Source organism: Aquarana catesbeiana, linkage group LG01 (assembly GCF_042186555.1).
Source record: "Aquarana catesbeiana isolate 2022-GZ linkage group LG01, ASM4218655v1, whole genome shotgun sequence".
Classification (NCBI taxonomy): domain Eukaryota; kingdom Metazoa; phylum Chordata; class Amphibia; order Anura; family Ranidae; genus Aquarana; species Aquarana catesbeiana.
Window position 1 is genome coordinate 777,894,560 of NC_133324.1, and position 17,111 is coordinate 777,911,670.

The 17,111-nt window shown below is 44.1% G+C and overlaps 1 protein-coding gene across 4 annotated transcripts in view; it reads right to left on the bottom strand.

Annotated features, from left to right (window-relative positions):
• Positions 1-17,111, bottom strand: part of FBXO8 (F-box protein 8) — an 81,658-nt gene that overhangs the window by 49,594 nt on the left and 14,953 nt on the right. For 3 of the 4 annotated variants that reach the window (XM_073606465.1, XM_073606460.1, XM_073606471.1), the window contains exon 2: positions 3,961-4,068. The exons of the other annotated variant lie outside the window; for it this stretch is intronic. The gene's annotated coding sequence lies outside the window, so the exon portion shown is untranslated. The remainder of the gene's footprint in view (positions 1-3,960; positions 4,069-17,111) is intronic. 4 annotated transcript variants of the gene reach the window in all.

Below are 17,111 nucleotides of genomic sequence, written 5' to 3' on the forward strand. Positions count from 1 at the left end.
TTTTCTCTGGGTCTTCCCATTCTTTTTTGACTATGTCTTTAAGGGTTTGGTGTACAGGGAACGTTCTTGGCTTCTTGGGCTGTAGCCCCTTGTACATCCTGTCATGTATAGTGAGTTCTGCGGTTTTCTGTTCTTTAATGCCTAGAGTGTCAGTGATGGCTTTAAGAAGACGGTCTGTATCCTCTGAGGGAAACAGGTTGCAGTCTGTAGTGTCATCTTCCTCCTCTGAGTCTGAACAGATTCCGTCTTCTGATTCAGATTGCTCGGATTCATCTGAATCCACCTCTTGTTCTGCCTGTACCTTGTTATCCGTCGGAATGTATGTTCCCCTGGTAGATGGGATACTGGCCTGACCGACACTTGATGGCGCTTCTAATTTTTCAATAGCTGAGCGTAGTGGCGCCATGGTGCTCTGAATTTCTTTCTTAAAAGAATTGAGCAGGTCTTTCAAAAATCCCTGCGATTCTTTGGCCACCATTTTGTCTATGCATTTCTGACATAGGGGTTTTTTCCAATCTGGGGAAAGCCTGTGGCTGCATGAGGCACATGTTTTGCCTTTCACCTTCCTTTCCTCGGGTGTCTTTGCCTAGAAGCAAGCATAGTAAACAAAAACCCCGTGAGGCAGGTGGTCAAAGACTGCCTGTAGGTAGGCAGTTCTGTAGAGAGGCTAAGACAGAGATAATACTAGAATATTCTGGCTTACTTTGGAGCTGTCCTGGCTTGCAGGATCTGCAGGGCAGGGTGGAGAAGCGTCAGACATGATCAACCACCAGGATCCTCTGCTTAGAGGGCCTTTTTAACTGCTTCCTGCATAAGCTCCGGCTGACCCCATGCAGGTTGGTGGACACACCTGCACATGCCGCTGTCTTTTGGTATACTCTCCCATGGTACTGATCGGAAGGGCATGTATCCAAGGGTTAATTTGTAATCTAAGTGTATAATTTGTTTTTTTTTGTTTTTTTTTTTAAATTCCCCCTGGAAGTCCTGGGTGTCCCGCTCTATCGCCTCCCGGAGATAGGCTATGGGAAAATGGCCGCCACCCGGAAACGGAACTGCCTCTGCCCGGCGCCATCTTGGTACACCCACAGGGTCTCCATGTAGCGGCCTGTATGGCGGTGTGCCGAGGACGGCACTGTGCCGCACGGAGAGCGGGCGGCTGGCGGAGCAGCCGCATCGCTCGGGGGTATCGGCCGCGGCCACCAGGGACCTAGATGGAAGGTAAAAGACAACCACCCGATCGGAGAGCTGCGGCGGCGGGGGGCGCATCCAGTCCATGCTGATGTATCCCCCCAGCGGCCTCCAGACACAGTTGCTTAGGGAAGCGGCTTTCCTGGAAAGCATACGAGAGGGACACAGAATGGCTGGCCCTAGAGCAGCGGCATGGGGGGATGACAGAGTCCTCCTGCAGCCTGGGGGGATGATTGCAGACCCCTCAGTAGGAGCGAAATCTCAGGCTTTGAGCAAAGTTGCTCAGTGCTGCTCCTGCTCGCCCTCCCAAGGCCCATTGGGCTGTATGGGATGCTGGCAGGGGGTCTCCTGCAACAAGCACAGAGACAAGTGAAAAAATAACAAACGTTCTTTGCAGCTCCTGTGGGTCCGGAGGAAACACAAAACAACTGAGGCACGCAGGAAAGACTGTGAAATTTATAATGGTGGACTAATGTGTTTCCTGTTTTAGGGAGGAGGAGCCTATCTCTCAGATGCTGCCCTGGAAGACGATTCGAGAAAATAACCTTTGCCAAAACAAAACAATAGGTTACGATTTATGTAGTTTTTTTTTTACAATCTTTAAGGGCATTCTGTAGCATCTGAAATGAATGTTTTTCTTGGATGTAGAGCTAGACATTCCTTTCCACACAATTAGTGTAGGCCTCTACACTTTCACCTTCCCATCTCCTGGATGGACATACTGACAGCGCCATACTTCCTTCTGCATGGGCAATGACAAGCTTTCTATATACATATGGGTGACAAGTGTAAGTTGCGAAAACTTTACACCCTCTTCTGTAGTGGCAGCGCAGAGGCTTTAAGCTTTTGATTTAAAATGGAGATCAGATAGATACAAAAGATAATACTGTAGTAGGTAAGCTGCGTATAAGGTTATAACACTTTATTCTCTTATATTTTACCAGGAGCTGATATATCATATCACAGGCTAGACTTGCTCTTTTCTCATATTCATACGTCCACAGCAAACACTAGGCACATTACTTCTGTTTGTCTAATTATTCTAGTACATCATCTAACAAATGTGTGAAATGCAGATGAAATTTAAACAAGAAGTCAAAATCCCTCTAACCTGTCTACAATATAAAGGCGCTGCATTAGCCTTTCATTCACGTGAAATGTTTATAAGGGTAGACACAGCTTGACTAAAGGCTTACTAAAAATAGATCATAGGCAATCTGATCTAAAGAAAGCCAGCCAAGGCCACTAACACTGAGGTTCTGAAGAACTGAGACGTTGTGCAGACCTCGCTGTCCTATACATTTGTGACAGCCCAGGGAGGTGAAATGAGGTAGTGGCTGTTTACATTTGAACAAGAGTACAATACTGTTTAGATGGCGAAAAAAAAAAAAAAAAAAAAAAAAAAAGTACAGTAAACAAATTAGATTGACGAAAAAAAAAAAAATGAACTAGACTGAAAGCTAATCTACAAAATGAGGTTTCCAAAAACATTCCACATCACAGCAGAGGTGGAGAGAAATTCTGAAAGCACTGTCACCCTAAGCAAATGTAGCGAAATCACTAGGAGTCCTATTACCTTCCCCAAAGATCATATAACATTCACTGGAAGTCACAGCACAATGTTTGGATGGATTGCAGTCCATCTCTATCTGGATGCAGTTACTGAGCGACCAATCATTTTTCATCTGACTCCTTCATTTTTTTTTCAGATCCAAGATTGTAGTGCTAACACCTATGTAGGGGTACAGAGTTGGTGATCGGAAGACTTATGCTGGCCAAAACACAACTTGAATTTTCGCCAATTCAGCAGGAAATTTTAGACATGTGTGGCCAGCATAGGTCTCCAAACCGTAAACCCTTACAAGAGGGCCTTTCACAAGGGCAGTTTGCATTCCGATGAGCAAGGCAGATGGCAGGTCTGTGTCCGCTCAGATTACAGAATGGACATGGACAGACTCCGCTCTGCTCTATAGGCGGCCAGAACTCCACTGTCAGTTTACACCAGGCTGCCAAAATGGGAGAGGACAGTTCTCCTTCATTTCCTTTAGGGGGCCTGACTGGACCCAGAGGTAGGCAGTTGTAAACGAACACAAGTCTGTTTACACCTACCAGTCTGTAGGAATGCATGGACCTTCGGATCAGGTCCATCTGAAAAATTGACAGGTGGAACTAATCAAATCGCCCGTGTGAAAGGGTCCTAAAAGTGAGACCCCAGCAGGCGCACGGGCACCGCCTCCCCTATCCATGTGTCCGGCATGGATACCAATGTTTTTTTTTCTAAGCACCTGATTAGAGTCAGAGGCTCTAATAGGCTTCAAAAAAGGGTGAGCTTGGAGCGCAGAGCATTGCGCTCCGAGCTCACCCAGTTGTGACCATAGCGAATGAATTTTCGCTATTCTCACACTAAAGTTCCTCCCCGCCAATCAGGAGGCAGGTCTGTGAGACCTGTTTTCCGATTGGCCAAAGCATCAGACAACCCTATTGGATGCCTAGCGCTTTGGCGGAAGACACACAGAGAAGGAAGCTGGAGGAGTGGACACTGGAGCCGCCGCCGCCCACACTCCAGAAGAGGACACAACAGTCCTGCCACGTGAACGCGTAAGTGCTGGGCCGGTGCCACGCCTCTGGGGGTGTTGTTTGTTTGCCTGCCCCCCCCCCCCAAAGAAGAACCCACCAGCCGCCACTGCCCCAGCTATGTGCCAACCCAATATTCCCATATTGAGGTCAAAGCCAGGCTGCATGTGTATTGCAAAACAGGTGATGCACACTTACTTCAAACCGCAATCAGTAGTGTAGCTCCACAGCCCCTTAGTGTATATTCATGCTCTCTTTTAGTGGTTTCCCCTCACTGGCCGGTTAGGATGTCCCTCATTCTAGGCTCTGTAAAAAAAAAAAATAAATAAAAAAACAAAAAAAAAAGATAAAGAAAAAAAGAAAAGATAAAAAAAAAAAATTATAAACACATATCTTGCAATAAGGGACTAAACCCTTACTTTGAAGAGATAGCCTGGTATTGCCTGCTGTATCTCTGGTGTACAATCTTACCAAAAAATAAAAGAAAAAGGTTTGATTTTACAAAAGGGAGTCATCTAAAGAAAAATTCCAGGCATCATAAATTTTTACATTGGTCCAACTTGGGCAATGTCGGACATCACCGTCCCGCTACTTCACCACGTGTAATCAGAAAAGGCTTTGCATGCTTTCAGATGATGCAAAACATTGTCTGAACAGGGCACTTACTGAGCGGCTAATGTCCTATGTTCACAATATATCAAGGCGGTTGTTCAGCATAGGACCGGGAAGTGGACATACTTCAGTAATTTCAAGGGGCATCAGCCAGGTATGGTATATACAAAGTTACATTGGTCCAAGACAGACCAATAAAATATGTAAAACAATACCATGCCTGGAATTCTTCTTTATAGGAAGAAAGTGTTAGCCACTGCAACCCAGCAGACACCCAGCCCTGCAGTACCTCTGCCTCCACAACAGGGCCTTCTGGCCTGCTATAGTGGACTTTGGTAGACAAGGGGATGATTTGGGAAAACATAGGTTTTTGTTACTGTCTATGTCCATTTGGGAGCTTTCACCTTGTTTCCTGCCAGGGAAGCAAGTTATAAGGGAAATCGCTCTAAACATAAAAAGTAATAACAGCCATTTCAGTACAATGGTGAAGGGTTAGAATATACAGTACTTTCCCTCATTTTTTGTTCTGATGTCACAGAAACACAAAGTGAGATGGGGATGTCCCCAGTTGGGTCACAGACAGCAATAAAGTCTGTCAAATTCTAACTCTTCAACATCCGATTCAAACAAAAATTATTATTTTTTTTTTTTTTTTTCTGGGGTTGGACATTATGGTTGAGTCCTATATCCAGCATCTGTCAGCACCAGTCAGAGATTATCTCCATCTAGATCAATAATACAACCATCAGTCCTTCCCCTCATGCCAGGGTACTAGGTGTAATCCTGGACTCTGACCTGTCCTTTCAGCCCCAAATCCAAATCGCTGTCCAAATCTTGCAGACTTCATCTCAGTAACATCTCCAACTCCTCGTTCTCTATCGCCTTGACTATTGTAGCTTCCTCCACATTGGCCTACCTCTCCGCAAGCTTCAATCTATCATGAATGCTGCTGCCAGACTCATTCACCTTACCAACCGTTCAGTGTCTGCTACCCTCTCTACCCTCTCTCCACTGGCTTCCCATTGCCCAACAAATCCAATTAAAAACACTAACATACAAAGCCATTTACAACTCTGCCCTGAGCTACATCACTAATCTTATCTCCAAATATCACTCAAACTGTCCTCTACGTTCCTCACAAGACCTCCTGCTCTCTAGCTCCCTTGTCTCCTCCTCCCCATGCTCGTCTCCAAGACTTCCCCAGAGCATCTCCCATCCTCTGGAACTCACTACCACAATCTGTCCGGTTATCTCTTCTTATTCTGTCCACTTTCAGGCAATCCCTGCAAACTGATCTCTTCAGGGAGCCCTATCCTGCCTTCAGCTAACAACTGAATCTTTTACTTCCCTCATCAGTTCATCCCTCACAGTTATTACCCTTTGTTTCACCAGCCCCTCCCTATTAGATTGTACACTTGCAGGAGAAGGGCCCTCCTAACCCTCTTGTATTGAATTGTATTGTTGCTGTATTGTCCCCTTTTATATTGTAAAGCGCTGCGCAAACTGTTGGCGCTATATAATAATAATAACAACAACAATAACGTTAATACCACACAGTTTCCATACCTTTTCCTCAGATGCTGGGTTTTTAGTTTAGATTAGGAATCAGTCCATGTTGTCAGGTTCTATTCTACACAATAAAGTGAAGAAAAAAAAAAAAAAAAAAAAAAAAAAAAAAGGCCGACATGCTTAATGCGGCATCCCTCAGACAGGAAGCCGTCTGGAGAATTTCAGCTTGAGCAGTGTTTATAAAGTCTGCATGAAACACTTGAAAGAGAAAAAGCTTATGAAGTGGACTTTTGCTACATTCTGTTTTCTTTGAGTATTATTCTGAACAAGAACTGCTGCATATGCAACTGCTGTAATCCTAACCATGGCTATACTGAATAATATTAATCCTATGAAAAATGCAATTATATATATTTTTTGTATTACTGCCCTGACAACAATCCTGTTTTTCACATACAAACCACGTGGGAGGGCACACAGACTGCATGACCTATTCTGTTCTGGTAATCTCCAAACCTTCCAGATGCATTATCGTTTGATAAATACACTGCAATATAAAGCTAAAAATTACCTGCACATATTCAGCCTCTGTGTTTATTAGAGGTGCACCGAATGGAAATTGTGGTCGAAATGGAAACCGAAAATACATTTGTCCGAAAACTGAACCGAAAATGACAATTTTTAAAGAATATATATTATAAATCGTTAAAAGATCACAATCTCGATTCAGCCCCCTCACGATACTAATCAACGGTTTCCACGATTCTATATAAACAGTGCAGAGCCGAGCTGTCAAAAAAAAGCCAACAAATGTTTATCAACATTCCTCAGCACTGAGAGCTAGAGAAGAGAAGACATACAATGTATCTCTGTTCTTTTCTCACATTGGGGCCGTGGCAGTACTGTTTAAGTGGTGCTTTTTGGCCGCTAGCGGGGCGCTTTTAGGGTGCTTTACAGGCGCTATTTCTAGCGCTAAAATGCCTGAAAACAGCCTCAGTGTGAAAGGGGTCTTAGATGAAAGGAATGAACTTTGGTCAGTAGAGGAGGGCAGTTTAACAACTTAACTGTTTCCTTAACCGTCGTCGACTTTGAGCGGTGATGTCTCAATGATGCCTACAGCTACAGGCATCATTCATTTATCTTCTTTTAGAGCCGATGATTCCCTTCACTATAAGAACAATCATTGATCGTTCTTATAGGCGGCAGGAGGGGAGAGATTTGCAGCGGGCCAGATGGTCCCCGGAGTCTCTATGATCGTTTGTAGGCCAGGCACAATGTTATGAGGTCACGCTCCCGGCCTCTGCATTTGAAAAAATGCCGCAGCCTCGTCGGATGGGAAGCCAGGATATTTTTTTTTTCAATTCCAGGCTTCCTAGCCTAGAGGTGAGATCTAGGCACTTATTGACCACAGATATCACTGTAAAGAGGACCTGTCACGCACTATTCCTACTATTCCTATTACAATACATCCTTGTAATAAGAATAAAAGGTGATCAAAAAAAAAAAAAAAAGTAAAAAAGAAAGCAAAACTAGAAAAACAAAAATATCAATAAAAAAAAAAAAATAAACATTTTTAAAAGCACCCCTGTTCCCACGTGCTTGTTTGCAGAAGAGAACGCTTACACAAGTCGCGCCCACATATGTAAACGACGTTCAAACCACACATGTGAGGTATCGCTGTGAACGTTACAGCAAGAGCAATAATTCTAGCACTAGATCTCCTCTGAAACTCAAAACATGTAACCAGTAAAAAATTTAAAGCGTTGCCTATGGGGATTTTTAAGTTTGGCGCCATTCCATGAGCATGTGCAATTTTGAAGCATGATGTTAGGTATCTATTTACTCGGCGTGACATCATCTTTTACAAAAAAAACATGAGTTTGAAAAACTGGTGTGCAAATATTGTGTGAGATAAAAAGTTGCAACGACCGCCATTTTATTCTCTAGGGTCTCTGCTAAAAGAGACCCTGATGATTTTTATATGTAGGAGAAAATTGGCCTGGTAGGCAAGTGGTTAAAAGACCAAACCTTTTTCTATTTTTTTGCTAGAAAATTACGATGAACCCCCAAACATTATATATTTTTTTTAGCAGAGACCCTAAAGAATAAAATGGCTGATGTTGCAATATTTTATGTCACACTGTATTTGCGATCTTTCAAACGCAATTAAAAAAAAAAAAAAATTACACGTCAAAGAATTAAAAAAAAAAAAAAAAACACAAACGAAACAGTAACGTTAGCCTAATTTTTTTTGTATAATGTGAAAGATGATGTTACGCTACGAGAATCTTCATTCTAAGCAAAAAAAAAATATATATATATGCGATTCTCATTTTATCCATAATCGTGCAGCTCTAGTATATATTTTTATAGATAATTATATGGGCGGCACAGTGGTGTAGTGGATAGCACTTTCGCCAATCAGTAAGAAGGGTTGCTGGTTTGAATCCCAACCACGACACTACCTGCCTGGAGTTTGCATGTTCTCCCTGTGTCTGCGTGGGTTTCCTCCGGGTACTCCGGTTTCCTCCCACACTCCAAAGACATGCTGGTAGGTCAATTGGATCATCTCTAAATTGTCCCTAGTATGTATGAATGTGAGTTAGGGACCTTAGATTGTAAGCTCCTTGAGGGTAGGGACTGATGTGAATGTATAATGTATATGTAAAGCGCTGCGTAAATTGACGGTGCTATATAAGTAACTGAAATAAAAAAATAAAAATTAAACGTTTTAATATCATGAATAGAAATGTATTGGTCGGCCACTGGCACCTTTAGCACAAGAAAGGCTCAAGAAAAATGTTTTCCGTTAAATTCTATATATGTCTTCACACTGGTCCGTTGCGCTTCTGTTGTGGTGTAAAAATTCTGCTTGCTGCATTTTTGGTCAGTTAAAAAAAAAAAAAAAAAAAGTGGGAAAATTGCTGCAAAATAGCGTACGTTTCCGGCACTTTTTCTTATCAGCAAATGCCGATAACACCATTTTCGGACGATATGTTTCGGCCCAAAATTTCAGTGCATCTCTAGGGTTTATGAATTTATACGTGACTGTATGAAATTTAGGGTGGTTTCACACTACTCCAGTGCAGGTTTTTTGCAGTGCAGTGTACCCGCAAATTTTGTGAGGGTTACCCGCTTTCACATAGATTATAAATAGAAGTATAAATTTATTTATTTGGATAAACATATTTTTTAAGTTGTAAATAAATTTTTTTTTGGTCTGACTTTCACTTTCCTAGTCAGATATCAACTAGGCTCTGTGTGAGGCCTCATTTACACGGGGGCACATACTTTAGCGTAAACTTGCATGAGGGCCGTGTTTACATGCACAGAGATCCATAGCTGTTCTGTGCAATCCCATTCAGCTAGTCCTAGTGATGTCAATTGGGATGCAGCGGCTGTACACACAAACGCTGCTCCCAATCGGACACTTGTGCAAGTGCACGGTCCTCAACACACGTGGTTTGCATTCAGGGGACCGTGCGCTCAAACCCGCACACATGTAAAATTTGGTGCAGCGGCTGTGTCCATGCAAACGCTGTATCCCAACATCAGAAAGGACTTTACAAAATATCTGTGCATCCCCTGTGCAGGTAAACACAGCCCTATGCTGTAGTACCTTGTAAATGCGATTTCAGGCACAATGACAGCTCAGCGGTCATATATATATGTTCTACTATTATTGCTCATCATCTGCAGATTTACATTGTCCAACACAACGTCCCTCCAGCCTGTTTACCAACAAAAAACACCTAGATAAGGTCTCATACGATATGCAAGTCACTGAAATGTTCAACACTAGCTGCAATATACAGAAACAACTTGATTTGAGAGTAATTTGGTTTGAGAGCGTTTTGCAAGACAAGCAAAATTTTGAAATAAATTTTGACTTGATATACAAGTAGCGTCACGTCATAACTAAAGTATAAAGGAGAAGAGAGGTGCCTCTAAGTGTAGCAATATGAATACATTTAATGAAGGGACAACATTTAGCAACTCACATGGTTGATGATTAAAACTGGTACATCCAAGTATGCAGGCATCCGGGGTAAAGCTGTTCACATAGACCATCCTCCGCACCGCCATCGTCCCTTCCACGCTGCGCTCCACGAGAGGTTCAAGCCTCGCTTTCAGATCGCTCTACTGTAGGGTAGTTTTCCCGGTCATGATTGCAGACTGACAGCGGTGAGAGCCAGCAGTGTGGAGGATGGTTTACGTGGACAGCTTTACCCCATACACCTGCATACTTAGATGTGCCTCTTTTAATCATCAACTATGTGAGGTGCTAAATGTTGTACCTTCAATAAATGTAACCATATTGCTACACTTAGAGGCGCCTCTCCTCTTTTATAATCTGTAGCTCCTGCTGGATTTTGCTTCTAACCCTCTTGTGGATGGACATTTTACGGTTACACAATCTATCACATTGCTAGCATATTTTTATATGGACTATAAAACTGAAGGACCTATGAATAAATGGTTGTGGAACGAATCATCTGAGTTTCCATTATTTCTTATGGGGACATTCGCTTTGATATACGAGTGCTTTGGATTACAAGCATGTTTCTGGAACGAATTATGCTCACAATCTAAGGTTTTACTGTACAGAAAAATGGGTAGATCTTCAGGACATTGCTACATTTATGAAAAGTAACACATTTCAAAATTGACTGAACAAGGTACTTCTATTACAACAGCCAAAAGCTACGCAGGAACACTGATGTGTATCAAGTCTTGTAGGATTCTTCTCAGAAGTCACTGTGTCAAAGGGTACCGTCTGTAGTAAACAACTGAACTGTCCAAAATGGTTTGTTTTCCGATTTATATTCCTGTCCTACAATAGAAACCATGATGTATATCAGATTCAGGAAAAAGCAGTGTCTGAGCGCCTGTTTGTAAGGACAACATGGAAAAGTACATTTGCTTTGCATTTTATCAGCTGATTTTCATGCGCTCTTCACTCCCAAAGGCCAATAATAATTATCTGCTGGTTTACTGGGGCAGAGAGAAGTCACAAACAAAACGTAGTTCATGACAACTCACAATATTTCTAAAACGTTCTACAATACAGTCTGGATGGGGCTATTTCTCATGGTTATCAGATTTCCCCAGACAGATTTACCATTACTCCTTTAAAACACCCAAGTATATAAAAAAAAAAAAAAAAAAAAAAAAGCCTTAGAGACGATAAAGCTTGTGATGAACGTACACAAATATGTATTAGGAAACACAGATATGGTCTTTTTTTTTTTTTTTTTTTTTTTTAGGCAGAAGACCTAAAAAAGGTTTAAAATGAGCATTATAAATTCACTGATCTGCAGTACGTGGTGTCACTGTATGCAGAGAGGCAATGTGACCTTATTTTTTAATCTTTTCTGGATTTACTGCACATAATCCTCCGCTCAAATGACAAATCCAGAGACATGCATTCCATAAATGTCTTTCAATCTACACTCACAATTTTTATGTAAAAAACAAATAGCTTTACATTGGCCTTTATTAACCACTTAAGGACCGAGCCCCTTTTTGAGATGTGTTGTTTACAAGTTAAAAACAGTTTTGCTACAAAATTACTTAGAACCCCCATACATTTTTTTTTTTCCTGACACCCTAGAGCAAGGGTCTTCAAACTACGGCCCTCCAGTTGTTCAAGAACTACAATTCTTATCATGCCTAGTCATATCTGTTAATGTCAGAGTTTTACAATGCCTCATGGGATGTGTAGTTCCGCAACAGCTGGAGGGCCGTAGTTTGAGGATCCCTGCCCTAGAGAATAAAATTGGCGGTCGCTGCAATACTTTCTGTCACACCGTATTTGCGCAGCGCACTTTTTTTTTGGAAAAAGATACACTTTTTTTAATTAAAAAAAACAGAGTTAGGTACCTGGTAACTCTTTTTCTAAGAAGTCTTCCAGGGCAGCATCCGAGAGATAGGCTCCTCCTCCCTAAAACAGGAAACACATTAGTCCACCATTATAAATTTCACAGTCTTACCTGTGTGCCTCAGTTATGTTAAAGCACCGAAAGAATTCCCTGTAAGCTGCAAGCTCCCCCGCTGTACCTGTTTTTTGTCATTTCAAGGGTGGGAACTAGTGCTGCCCTGGAAGACTTCTTAGAAAAAGAGTTACCAGGTACCTAACTCTGTTTTCGCGAATCGTCTTCCAGGGCAGCATCCGAGAGGATGTATCAAGCAATACTTACTAGGGTAGGGTTAGAGACTGGAGCACTTTGCGACCAAATGCTTGGTCTTGGTCAGACAGCTGGTCTATCCGGTAGTGCTTTGCGAAAGTACTGAAGCTCGACCATGTCACTGCCCTGCAGATGTGCTCCGGAGTTGCCCCTGCTTTTTCTGCGGCTGAGGTTGCCCAGGCTCTAGTTGTGTGCGCTCTGATTTCACTAGGTGGAGTGAGATTCTGTGCCTTATAGGTAATCTGTATGGCCATCCTTATCCATCTGCTGATGATACTTTTTGAAGCTTGTTTCCCTCTGTTGACTCCTGCATAGAGGACGAAGAGGGAGGTCGTTCTACGCCATTCCTTTGTTCTTTCGAGATACGTTATGAGCGTGTTCCTTACATCTAGGTTTACTGTAAATGTCCCTTTTTCTACTGTCCATGGTTGTTGGAAGTGAGGGTATGACGATGTTTTGGGTTCTGTGGAATGTAGAAGAGACCTTGGGTAGAAAGGCCGGATCTGGAGAGAGAATTATCTTGTCCAGATGTATTAGACAGTATGGTTCTATTGTTGACAGAGCTTGGATTTCACTCACTCTTCTGGCGGATACTAGGGCCAGAAGGAGCGCAGTTTTTAGCGTGAGGTTTTTGTCTGAGCTATCCTCGATAGGTTCAAACGGAGGGGAAAGAAAGCCCTTAAGTACCGTGCCCATGTCCCAGGTGGGAGTTCTGTACATTTTGGCTGGTTTAGATCTTTTAAGTGCTATGAGGAATCGTCTTATCAGCGGGTCCTCCGCTAGTCTAGTATCCATGACCGAGGAAAGTGCTGCAACTTGTACCTTCAGGGTACTAGGTGATATGTTTTTGTCTGCACCATCTTGTAGGAAGTCCAAAACTATTGGAATTATCCCACCGTTGGAGGTTGGTCTGTCTTTGTACCAAGAAACAAATTTTTTCCTTATTTTCTCATAGATAGCTCTCGTTACTGGCTTTCTGCTGTTTAAGATGGTGTTGATTACTCTGTCTGACAGACCTTTGTTCTGGAGTTTTACCCTCTCAGTAACCAAGCCGAGAGCTTCAGGATTTTGTGGTTTGGGTGGCTGACTGGGCCTTGTGACAGTAGATCCAGGCGATCCGTCAGTGTCAGCTGAGGTTGTATGCTGAGGTTTTTCAAGTGACTGAACCATGCTCTCTGGGGCCAGTGTGGTGCTATTAGTATCACCGTTGTTTTCTCTGCCTTGATTTTTTGGATTACCTTTGGGATTATGGCAGTTGGAGGGAATGCATAGCACAGATGCCATTTCCAGTTTTGGTTGAAAGCATTCACCCCGCTGTTGCCATCTGTAGGGTCCAGGGGGAAAAATATCGGAGATTTTGCATTTGCCCTGGAAGCGAATAGATCTACTTCGGGTATTCCCCACTTTTGAGTGATTTGAGTGAAGGTTGTTTGGTTTAGTGACCATTCCGTTTGTTTTATCGTTTTCCGGCTCAGGAAATCTGCCAATGTATTGTCTGTTTCTTTCAGATGAATACCGGATATCGATCTTGTGTTCGCTTCTGCCCATAGTAGGATTGATTGTGTCAGCCTTATCAATTTTTGGGATTTTGTACCGCCTTGTCTGTTTAGGTATGCGACGGTCGTGGCGTTGTCTGATTGTACTTTTATATCTCTCCCCTGTAATGCTGGCTTGAAAGCTTTTAGCGCTTCCCCCACAGCTTTCAGCTCTCTCAAGTTTGAGGAGGCTTGTGACCATTTGGATGTCCATTTCCCTTGTGAGCGCACAGCCCTTCCATGTGGGCTCCCCATCCAAGGGCGCTTGCATCGGTGGTGATCCTGACTGGATTGACTTGAGCCCATCTGCGCCCCTCGATGACCCGAAGTGGTGAGCCACCAGTAGAGTGTTTGTTTGACTGTGGCTGGGACGAGAATGGACTTGTCTAGGGATGCTTGCCTGCCATCCCACTGGGACAGAATGTAGTTCTGTAAGGGTCGCATGTGAATTTGCGCCCAGGTAATGGCTGGAATGGAAGACGTCATCAGTCCTAGTATGGACATTCCGTGCCTGATTGTTGTGGAATGATTCTTTAGCAGGGAGGTAATTGCTTGTGTAATTTTTTTCGTCCTTTTCCTTTGTTAGGAAAATTTTTGACAGTCTGGAGTCCAGCACATCTCCCAAGTATACCACTCTCTGGCTTGGGATCATTTGAGATTTTTCTGCGTTTACAATCCATCCCAGGTTTTGCAGATAGGTCATACTTGTGCGCAGGTTGTTTTCTAAGATTACTGCCGAGTCCGCAAAGAACAGTAGGTCGTCTAAGTATGGTATTATTCCAATACCCTGCTGTCTCAGACCTTTTAGTGCTTCTGCCATTATTTTTGAGAATATTCTTGGTGCTGAAGAGATTCCGAAGGGGAGAGCTGTGTACTGTAGGTGCAGAGTAGCGGCTGGCCCCTGAATTGCGAACCTCAGGAACTTTTGGTGATCCCCCCTAATGGGGACATGTAGGTAGGCATCCTGTAAGTCTAGTGTTGCCATGAATGTCTCCCGCGGTAGGATGTTCCTGATCGAATAGATAGATTCCATTCTGAATCTCTTGTATTTTATCCCTCGGTTGAGTGGTTTGAGGTTTAGTATCAGTCTTAGTTTGCCTGACGGTTTTCTTTTTGCGAATATATGTGAGTAGAACCCCTTTTGTCCCTCCTCTTGAGGGACGTGACGAATCACCTTCTGATCCAGCAGGTTCTGCAGGGATTCTAAAAAACCTCTTGCTTGGTCGCTGTCCTTTGGTAGCCTGGTTGCTAGGTTTTTGGTTGGGGGGCGGGTGGAGAATTCTATCGCGTAGCCGTCCGCTATGGTGCGCAATATGAACTTGTTTTCTGTTGTCTCCTCCCATTGGTGGGAAAAGGCCGCAAGTCTGCCCCCCACCTGGAGGCAGTCATTGTTTTTTGCTCTTTTGGTTAGTAGGCTTGAATTCACCTTTGCCTTTTTTGTTTTGTTGACCCCAGCGCTTTTTTGCCCCTGGCTTGTTAAATTTCTTGAAATGCCGAAAGGGCACCTTCCCTTGTTTCTTCTTGGTTTGAGGGAACCCCTTATTCTTTGCTGCAGTCCTATCCAGGACTGTTTCCAGTTCAGGTCCAAACATATGGTCTCCAGTGAATGGGATCCCACATAAATCGGTTCTTGGAAGGGGCATCCCCTCCCCAAGATTTCAACCACAGGGCTCTACGGGCTGAGTTCAGCAGTGCCGTGGTCCTAGAGGATATTCTGACAGTTTCCGCTGAGGCATCTGCTTAGAAGGCTGCTGCTCTAGTTAGTGTGGGGATGGTTTTTATTAGTTCTTCCCTGGGTGTGTCGTTTTCCAGCAGCTCGTGCAGCTGGGTTAACCAGATTAACAAGGTCCAGGCTGTGCAGGTGGAAGCAATAGCCGGATTTAGGTTTGCCGCCCCTGCTTCCCATGCCCTTTTCAGGAGGGCTTCTATTTTCTTGTCCATGGGGTCGCTTAGGGTACCTGCGTCATCAAATGCCAAGTCAGATTTGTTCGTAATTTTTGCCAGAGAGGCATCCACCTTGGGGCATTTAGCCCAGGTTTTGATGTCTGCTTCCGCAAACGGGTATCTGCGTTTGATTGTGGCGGGTATAAAAAGTTTTTTCTCTGGGTCTTCCCATTCCTTTTTGACTATGTCTTTAAGGGTTTGGTGTACAGGGAACGTTCTTGGCTTCTTGGTCTGTAGCCCCTTGTACATCCTGTCATGTATAGTGAGTTCTGCGGTTTTCTGCTCTTTAATGCCTAGAGTGTCAGTGATGGCTTTAAGAAGACTGTCTGTATCCTCTGAGGGAAACAGGTTGCAGTCTGTAGTGTCATCTTCCTCCTCTGAGTCTGAACAGATACCGTCTTCCGATTCAGATTGCTTGGATTCATCTGAATCTACCTCTTGTTCTGCCTGTACCTTGTTACCCGCCAGAATGTATGTTCCGCTGGTAGATGGGATACTGGCCTGAACCACACTTGATGGTGTTTCTAATTTTTCAATAGCTGAGCGTAGTGGCGCCATGGTGCTCTGAATTTCTTTCTTAAAAGAATTGAGCAGGTCTTTTAAAAATCCCTGTGATTCTTTGGCCACCATTTTGTCTATGCATTTCTGACACAGGGGCTTTTTCCAATCTGGGGAAAGCCTGTGGCTGCATGAGGCACATGTTTTGCCTTTCACCTTCCTTTCCTCAGGGGTCTTTGCCTAGAAGCAAGCATAGTGAACAAAAATCCCCGTGAGACAGGTGGTCAAAGACTGCCTGTAGGTAGGCAGTCTTGTAGAGAGGTTAAGACAGAGATAATTCAAGAGTATTCTGGCTTACCTTGGAGCTGTCCTGACTTGCAGGATCTGCAGGGCAGGGTGGGGAAGCGTCAGACATGATCAGCCACCAGGATCCTCTGCTTAGAGGGCCTTTTTAACTGCTTCCTGCATAAGCTCCGGCCCCGCCCCCAGCTGACCCCGTGCAGGTTGGTGGACACACCTGCACATGCCGCTGCATTGCAATATATTCCTCCATGATACTGGTAGGAAGGGTAGCATCAAAAATTAATTTGTATTCTCTCTCCCCCCCCCCCCTTTTTTTTTTTTAAATTCCCGCCCCTGGATGTCATGGGTGTCCCACTCTATCTCCTCCTGGAGATAGCCTACGGGAAAATGGCCGCCACCCGGAAACGGAACCTCCTCCCGGCGCCATCTTGGTACACCCCCAGGCTCCATGTAGCGGCCTGTGTAGCGGTGAGGACGCCACTGCGCCGCACAAAGAGCAGGCGCCGGCCCGGATCAGTAGCCTGGCTAGGGGTAACGGCCGCGGCCACCAGGGACCTGGATGGAAGGAAAAAACCCACCTACCTGATCTGGCGGCGGCGGCGAGGGGGGGGGCGGCCATCTAGTGCATCTGATGTGGGGTGCTCTGTTAAACAAGCACAGAATGGCAGGCCCTAGAGCAGCGGCATGGGGGGATGACAGAGTCCTCCTGCAGCCTGGGGGATGATTGCAGACCCCTCAGTAGGGGCAAAATCTCAGGCTT